This window comes from Dromiciops gliroides, chromosome 2 (assembly GCF_019393635.1).
Source record: "Dromiciops gliroides isolate mDroGli1 chromosome 2, mDroGli1.pri, whole genome shotgun sequence".
Lineage (NCBI taxonomy): Eukaryota > Metazoa > Chordata > Mammalia > Microbiotheria > Microbiotheriidae > Dromiciops > Dromiciops gliroides.
In genome coordinates, this window is record NC_057862.1 from 687151761 (window position 1) to 687161048 (window position 9288).

At 38.0% G+C, this 9288-nt stretch overlaps 1 pseudogene; it reads left to right on the forward strand.

The window, feature by feature from the left end:
- The first annotated feature begins 3640 nt into the window (after positions 1–3640).
- LOC122739642 lies at positions 3641–4924 on the forward strand (annotated as a pseudogene).
- The last annotated feature ends 4364 nt before the right edge of the window (positions 4925–9288 follow it).

The window sequence follows — 9288 nt, forward strand, 5'->3', positions numbered from 1 at the left end:
AAAAGAGGAACCAATAAGTTTTACCATTTGCTTTACTGCTTCACCTTCTGAACCTCTGGGTTTTTCCATCAACCATTGACCTGAAATATCATATACATATACATATACATATACATATATATATATATATATATACACACACACACACACACACATATATACACATACATATATACACATATATACATACATATGTATGGTAAATATTAAGTATTAGTTTTTATTCATTCAAAAATGTATTTCTTAAATACTATGCAGAAACTTGAGGTGAAATAAGAAGTTCAATTTCACCAGGAGGATGGGTTAAAATGGAAATTTAATATTAATGTTTAAAAAAGAATGAAAGAAGAGAAAATTTCAGGGAAACCTTGGAAAAACTTTATGGACTGATGCTGAGTAAACTGACCAGAATGGAAAGAAGAAAGTATACTATTGCAAAAATTTAAATATGATCATATCAATGTAATAATGATTACTTTGATTGTAAAGTACTGATGATGATTTCTACCTATTTCTTTTTGGAGAGGTTGGACAATCAAGAGGACTGTCTTATGCACTATCTTTAGCATTTTCTAAGAACCACAAATTATGATAATCATTAAAATAAAATTACAAGATAAAAAAGACAATGTAGTGCACTTATGAGGGTTGTATAGAATATAGAAAAAAATCTGAAAAGAGATTGGGAAAAGTTACTTGCATGTGGAGAAGAGTGGAGAAAGTAGTCTGGAGAGTAAGGAATAAACACAGCCAACCTGGACATTTTCCTTAAAATGTAGGCTCCCAAATGAATCAACCAAGCAAAGGAAAGGGGCCATAGGTTCAGAAAGATTTTCCAGGATGAAAAGACTAATGTAGCATGGAGGAGAGGTCCTGAGAAGACTTGATAGAGCCGAGCCTGAGAGGAATTAAATAGAATGAAGGAACTAATAGGCAGAATAAGACACATTTTTGGCATAGACAATGTGAGAACTTGTCATGCTTAGCTATATTTATTTGATGGAAATATTTCATTTTTCTTTTTTTCCCCAATTGGAACAGTAGGTAGGTGAGAGAAAGAGATGTTCAATAATGAAAAATTGAATGTTAAATCATAACTCAAGATATTTGGATAAATAAATCATTTACTAAGCATTTGCAATGCACAGTCATTGTACAAAGCACTAAGATGGAAAAGAAAGAAAATAGGATAGTACTTACCTACATGAAACTAACATTCTAATAGGGAAGACAAAACATAAAGGGGAGCAGGAAATTTTGAAGGTGGGAAAGACATACTCAAGTTGAGAAGCAAGTCTGCTCATGGTAGAGTGGAAGTCAGGAAAGTGAGTAAAGTTGGGAATGAAATAAAAGCGTCTGGCTCTTCTCTAAAACATGGCAATTTCAGCCAATGATTTAACTATCAGTTGAGCACAGCTCAGGGGGAAGACAACACTGATCAGAAGCTCATAAGAGTAATTTTAGAAGTCCCTACTGTTACAACTGAAATTAAACAAAATATTAAACAAAGTACACAAAATACAGTCTCACCAGGTTAAGTCGTGAATTGGCATCTAATTGTGCTGTGTTCCTTCCTTTTTTTATTGCTTCTTCCAGGTAAGATGAAGTTGGCTGGCATCCTTTCTGAATTCTCAGTCTGTGGAACAGTAAAAATATCTCTGACAAAAGAGTCCCCTATGCTAATGTCAGCTCCAGTTGAAGGCTGCATCCTGGCTTTGAAATGAGAGATCATGCATACATAAAGCCTAGGAAGTTATAAACTCCAGCTGAGAAAATATTATTTTAATAATCAGAAATGACATGAGGATAGTGAGAGGGGAGAGAGTGAAGGAAATTATTTATGCTAAATGTATTTAGAATGAGCCAAAATTGGATCAGGGATGAGATGGATAGAGTAAAAAGTCTCATTTTTATCACCATTTTTTGACCTTATCCTCTACTACTAAACTGACTTTGAGAACCGTTGCAATCTAACACATCCTTACCTATACAATATTAAGATAGTAAAGAAAAAAATAAGATAGATATAATATTTTTTAAAAAATTATATTTTTTCAAAGGCTTAAGGTGTCCTTGGGGAAAAATAATAGTGTGGCTACGTGGGAAATGTCAAGGGTAAGTGAGGGAAAAACAAAAGGCGTCCTGTCTGAACAGACCAAGTACTAACCTTCTCAGTTTTGTTTTGTTTTTTTAAACAATGTTTGATAGAGGGGCAGCTAGGTGGCACAGTGGATAAAGCACCGGCCCTGGATTCAGAAGGACCTGAGTTCAAATCTGGCCTCAGACACTTGGCACTTGTGTGTCCCTGGGCAAGTCACTTAACCCTCATTGCCCTGCAAAACCAAAACCAAAACCAAAACCAACCAAACAAACAAAACAAAACACAAGGTTTGATTAAAAAAAAGAAAGGAAAATAATTGGGAGACCAGAGTTAGGGACAATGTTCAGGACTGCCCTTATGTAGGATTTGAATTAAAAATGATTGTTTAAATTAACAATGTGTAATGGAATTTAAAAAAGAAAAGAAAAGAAAGGAAACAAAGATAAGGGTGAAGCTTATTCTGGTTCTTTCCCCCTAAAAATCAATAAAACTTCATTTGCAAATTATTATTTTTCCTGTGTTAGGCCCTTTGGTACCTGGGGATGTGAGGTATACAATTTCAAATTTCTTTTCCACCTTTTTACTTTTCACCTATTGCCATCCAAGTTGTCATCATTACCTAATCTTTGAATTACACTAATGGCCTCTCCACTGATCACCATATTTCCAACTTCTCTTCTTTAAAATACATCACATGTATTTAAACCAGACTAATCTACCTTAAAAAAAGTTATTTTCATCAAAAAAAAAAAGAAATATGATAGTCCTCACAAAACTGTAAAAAGTGCAAATATAGAACACTATTATAATTGTTGCTACTACAAAAAGTTAATAGTCAGTCAACAATTCAATAAGCATTACTGTGTTTCAGGCCTTGTGTTAGGTACTTGGAATACAAAGAGAAGAGTGAAATATGTCGTGGTCTATCTGAGGAGACATGTTCATGTCGGTCTGTTTATCTGAAATCGTAAAGACTTGATCTACAAATTATTATTTTTTCTGGGTTAGGTCCTTTGGTAACTGGGGATATGAAGTATATAGTTTAGAATTTCTTTGCCACTTCTTTCCTTTTCCTTTGATTTGAATTGAAGGATCACAGAATCTAAAAACTACAGAAACAGAAAACATCTAGTCCAACCTAACTTTACAATCAAGGAAACTGAAAGACAGTGTTTGAATGATTTTCCCAAAGGCATACAATAAGTGTTAAAGTGTGAATTTGAAACCAAATTCCCCAAGTTCCAGGACAGTATATATTCATGTAGACCATGCAGGTGTCCACAAAATGTTTGAAGAACTAGAAGGCTATAGATATTTTTGGTGGATTTTCAATAAATGAAAAACCGTAGAAATACCGGGATAAGTGTTATACCATTGTCCTCTGAACTAAAGGAGAAAATATCCATATGAAGGATATCAAATCAATCACTAAAAATGCATTGTCGGTGGTATATTTTCCTTCTGGTTGTTGACCGGACCTGTCCCAGCCCCCACAACTGCTGCACCTCTCTCTCTTTCCCGTGGCAGCCAAGAAAAAAAATCTTTCAGGATATCAAGGCGGACATCAAGTTTAAGAGCGTGGGGCCTAGGTAGAAACTCGGACACAGAGGGGGGAAAAAGTCTCCAGGGAAACCTGGAGCCAACAAGTAACCAAGCAAGACCGACAAGGACCCACTGATGAGGCCCAAATGGCAGCAGCGGCGGAGCTGGCCAGGCTGGAGCATCAGCAACCACGGTCCCAGGACCTACGTCCCAAGATTCCATCCGGAACCAAGTGAGGAAGGAATTAGAAGCAGAAGCCACCTTTAGTGGGAGCCTTGAGTCTTCTGGAGCAAATGTGGTACCTGAGGCTAAGGAGGAGGGGCCTGCAAACCTGTCTGTGGGTGGGGTTTATTTTACCTCCCCCAGCACTGCAGCCATCTTGAGAAAAGACCAGTGGGAGGCCCACATCAAAGAGGCCTTTAGCAAGCACTCAGACAAAGACCCATACGTTCAATAGGGACATAGAGAAAGTGAAATTGGGGGTGGACTCCATTACCAAGTAGCTAGACAACACCCATCTCCACTCAGAGGAGAAGAAATTCAGGAAAATCAAAGTACAGAACAAGGTGTTTCAGGAGCGGATCAACTGCCTAGAAGGGGCGAATGAGTTTTTCGAGACCATTGGGTTTGAGAAGATGACTCTCCCTGTTCCAGAGAAGGACACCTCAGAGGTACGTGCTGAATGAGTTTTCCTTGGCCAACGTGGACAAGCTGAACCAGAACAAAGGGACCCTGCAGATCTCAGAGCCCGTGGGGACTCAGCTGCCCTGGCAGCAATGCATCTTCAAACCCTCCCCGCTGGCTGCCCAGTTCGACCTACCTGGGGACTTCTTCAACCTCACAGCAGAGAAGCTCAAACGGGAGCAGAAGCTAAGGGTGGACGCTGTGGAACGGCTGACTGTGCTTTGGCCCAAAGCCATGCGGGAGGAGGACCAGCGAGAAATGCGTCAATACAACTCTACCCTCTTACGGGTTCGCTTTCCCGATGGGCACTTCCTGCAGGGCACCTTCTACGCTCAGGAGGGGCTGTCTGCACTCTACAGCTTTGTGAGGGAGGCACTCCAGAACGACTGGCTACCCTTTGAACTGCTTCTCCCAGGCGGGCACAATGTGCTGAATGAAAACTTAGCCTTCAACGACTGTGGGCTGGTGCCTTCGGCTCTTCTGACTTTCACTTGGGACACAGACATCTGGGAAGATCTCAAAGCATCAGGGGCCGGGCAGTCCGCAGGAATTCAGAAACCTGAACTTCTTACAACTGGAAAACTTCGCATGAAATAAAACCAGGCTTGACCTCGACCCCGTGGGTTCTGTCTCATGCTCCTCCCCTCCTGTAACCCCTCCCCTTGCTCCTTCTGTCTCCCAGATTCCAAGCAAAAACTGACTGATTCTCATGGCCTTTCCCTTGGTGAGGCAGGCCGCAACGTGGAGGTGGAATTGCTTCAAGAATGAGAAGAGTTGTCCTCTCAATGTAGGCAGACTAGGATGTATGCATGGTAGACCTTTCCTTGCACCCTGACACTGAACTTGGTTTCAGGAACCAGGGTCATAAGAGGGTCCCCTGCTCTCAGAGAACATAACTGGATAGAGCTTTGTGAAGACTCCCCACCTGTCTTGGAAAAGCTAAATTTGCTTTTTGTATACATGATTTTAAAACTTTCTCTAAGCAGCTATTAATGAACAGTTTATTTAACTTAAGGTATAGTTCGAGTAGAGAGATGCTGGGAGAGCAGGTCTAGGGCATGTGGGAAGGACTTCCTTGGCAGATGGGATTGACTTCAGAACTGGTTTCAGCTACTCTCCTATGTTAGTGTGTATAAAATGGACAAAGAAGTGACTGCTATGTCACTACATGATACCTATAAGCACTAAATTATGAACTTGATTAAATAGAATATTTGAATAAAAAAGTATTGTCATTTCCCTGTTAAAATATATAAAATGATATACTTCTCACTATCTTAAATTTGAACAACTTGATCCAGTGTCTAAGACCTATCACAATGTGAACTTGTGAACCTCACTGGTTCATGTGTTCTAATAATTTCTCCTAATGAGCTTGTGAGATCTTTCAAACAGAAAACAAATCTTTCAACTTGGAGAGTTTTCAATGTATTGCAAGTTCTTTAGTGGTCACCAATGTGAGATTAAAATTGGATATTAGATCATAAATCTCCCCTACTTAACTTTTCCCTAATTTATCTCCCAGACTAGTAAATGGAAGAAGCTTCTGGTTTTCTAGATAGAGCCTTTATTGTATGGTAGTCACAAGGTGATGTTGATTAGAAGGATAGGAAAATAGAAATACAATACAAATCGTCTTAAGTCTAGGCTTAGTCTATATTCCTTATAAAAACTCACCAAACCGAAAAAGGCCACCTTTGGAGAGAGAGAGAGAGACCGTCTGTGCCGCGCCGTCAGGAGTCCCGCCAAGCAGGCCAAAAAAAGGCCTACTCCCGTTCTCTCCACCCCGGAAGTCAAAAACCCGGCAGGCAGTCTGACATGCGCAGCAGGCGGACTGTTCATCTCCTCCCCAAAAGGGTGGTCCTTGAAAAACTGGCGTCTTTCAGTTATCCTAACCGACTGTTAAAAACTTTCATATTTTACCACACCAACATGGCAAAAGATCACACTCCCAAAACATACCTCAAGAGCACTGTAAATGCCTGTGCTAGAGAAGGGAACATTCAGGGTAGAGAGGATAATTTTCTCCAAATTGCCTTGAGAGATGTTAGGATAGCCATGAAAAATTAGGCATTGCTTTCAGGTATGAGTTGGGCTGGTTGATGATATACATTCCAAATCTTATTTTTTGGTATTATATCAATGGCCCAATAGGTTTTATGTAAGAGACAATATATTTTTCTGCTTTCTTTCAGAAGGGAGAAACTGAGATTATTGGATGAAGATATGCAAAAATCAGAGGAATTAGTGCTATCCTTATGTGGACGAGGCTGATTTTAGAAGATAAATATCTCTCTTAGGCAAGGTCAACAAGCAAATGCAGTATGGCTGCATGTCAGAGGAATGAGGAAGAATTCTCAACAATATATGGATTGGAAGAAAATGAATCTGAGCTATTTTCCAACTGTGATATAAAGAGTTTCAACAATTCTCATATTTTTCTCAGAATTTAGAAAATTATTTCCATTCCATTCAATTTAACAATTATTTACTAGGTACCCACTATATGCTACTAATAATCACTGTGATAGTTACTTGGAAAGGTAGAAAAATGAATGAAAGGGAAAAAAAAACTTTACTTGAAGCTTGTAGAGGGAAATACAAATACAGAATTAGCTACAAGGAACAGTGATATTAGTTCAAGCAAGAAATTCAGACAAGATTCAGTGAGGAATTGGAGGAGAAAATGATAAACATTACCTGAACACTTCATAGGTTTTAGTGAAAATATGACACATGATTTGATCCTTTAAAGAAAGGAAAGGATCCAATTCAATAAAGAACAGACAAGAGGATTGTATGTGAAATTGAACCTCCAATAGAGTTTTAAAGGTTTATGTTAAATTTTATAACATTGAATTAAATTATTTAAATTGTTGTAAAATTCATATTAAATTTAACATTTTATTAAATAGAGATTTTAATGTCTTTATTAAATTTTACACAATAGTAACAAAACCACCTAGCTTGTCTCTATTTTCTGAACTGCCACCTCCTTTCTTCCAGGTATTTTTTAAAATTGATGTTGTGTTTTATTGTTTTAATGTTCTTTTCCCTTCCTTTCCCTTCCTTTCCCTTCCCTTTTCCTTCTTTCTTTTTTTTAAATGTTGCTCTCTTTAACCAATTACACCTGTCTCAGACCTCTCCAATGGAAGCCTTACCTTGTAAGTTAAAAGTTTTGTTTTTTTTTAAATCAACAGTTTGCCTGTGTCTATTTATGTCTGTCTCTTTCTAAACCTCTACTTTATTACATCTCTCCAAAGACATTGGAAGCATGCATCAGTATCAATGATCTACTATCCTGATTGGTCACGGTTCTGGCATTTTTTGTAAGTTGCATTTACTTTCTTTACATCATTTTGATCATCATGTAAATTGTCCTGATTTTATTCATTTAACTTTGCATCAATTCAAAGAACTCTTTCCAAATTCCTCTGAATCTTTCACACCCACATTATTTTTTTGTCAAGGCAACAATATGCATTACACTTTCAAAAGTTTAAAAATAATTCAATAATTTATGGGCACTCATTACATTTGCAATTCTTGAGAAGACTGAAATAAAAGTCCTGCTATAAATATCTTTTTGTCCACATTGTTCACTCTTCTTTATCTTATTTTCTCTTAGTTATCCTGTGATAAGGACGCATTTTTAGCTTCCTCTCTCCACTCACTTCCCTTCCCAAACCTGTAACCTGTAAACAAAGCTCTGGCCTCACATGAGGAAAAATAATGAGCCAGATTGTGTGTGTGTGTATGTGTGTGTGTGTGTGTGTGTGTGTGTGTGTGTGTGTGAGAGAGAGATAGAGAGAGAGAGAGAGAGAGAGAGAGAGAGAGAGAGAGAGAGAGAGAGAGAGAGAATTTCAACACAACAGATTCTATGATAATCAGAGGAAACCGGACACAAATGAGATGAAATGCATTAGAGCCTACAAGACAGAAAATCTGAAATAATTGGAAATATTACCTTTATTTTAAAAAGTGAGGAGATCATGTAGGCAAAGAAATGTCCATTTCCCTTGAATGAGACTTGCTTCAGATTCTGTCAACTGACCGTTCAGCCCATTTCCCTCCAGGGTTTTCTTTCTTTCCTACTATTGCTCATCATAGAGAGAAATCATATGGCATAATGAGTTGAGTGCTACACCTGGAATCAGGATAGACTTAGATTCAAATCCTGGCATAGGCATTTCTTAGCTGTGTGACCTTGGGCAAATAACTTCATGTGTCTCTGCCTCAGGCAAATCTCTGAGACAGCTCTACTAAGAGAAAGATTGCTGTTGCTGAAGAGTTCCCACAGCAAAATATAAGTAGCCTGTGCTAGGATCTGTGTAAAGAGCAATTTAGAAATGTTTTGTAATCATGTGCTTGATGTTTTCTGAAACCTCAATATGATTTTAATGAAATAGAACATAAAATACAAAACAGTGCATAGTCCTATAAAAATAACATCAAGAGAACAAAAGCTAAGAATTAATAGAGGCTAAGGATAAAAGCTAAAGGTTGATGAAAGAGCAGGGCAGGCTTTTTTAAAGGTATATTTAATTCAGTTTTAGAGAAGAGAGAATGTCCTTTCAGACATGATAAGAGAGAAAAATCAATAAATACTACATATAGCTGAGTAAGTATCAGGTTTCTTTACAAATAAGAATCATATTTAGACTGGGAAGGATAAAAGCTGATAAACGGGTATTAAGAAAACAATCAGGGGCAGCTAAGTGGCACAGTGGATAGAGCACCAGCCCTGGATTCAGAAGGTTCTGAGTTCAAATTTGGCCTCAGACACTTGACACTTACTAGCTGTGTGACCCTAGGCAAGTCACTTAACCACAATTGCCTTGCCAAAAACAACAACAACAACAACAACAACAACAACAACAACAACAAAACAATAGTCAATAAATTCATTATTAAGCATGGAATCTTTACCATTTCCTACTATGTGCCAGGTAATGTGCTAG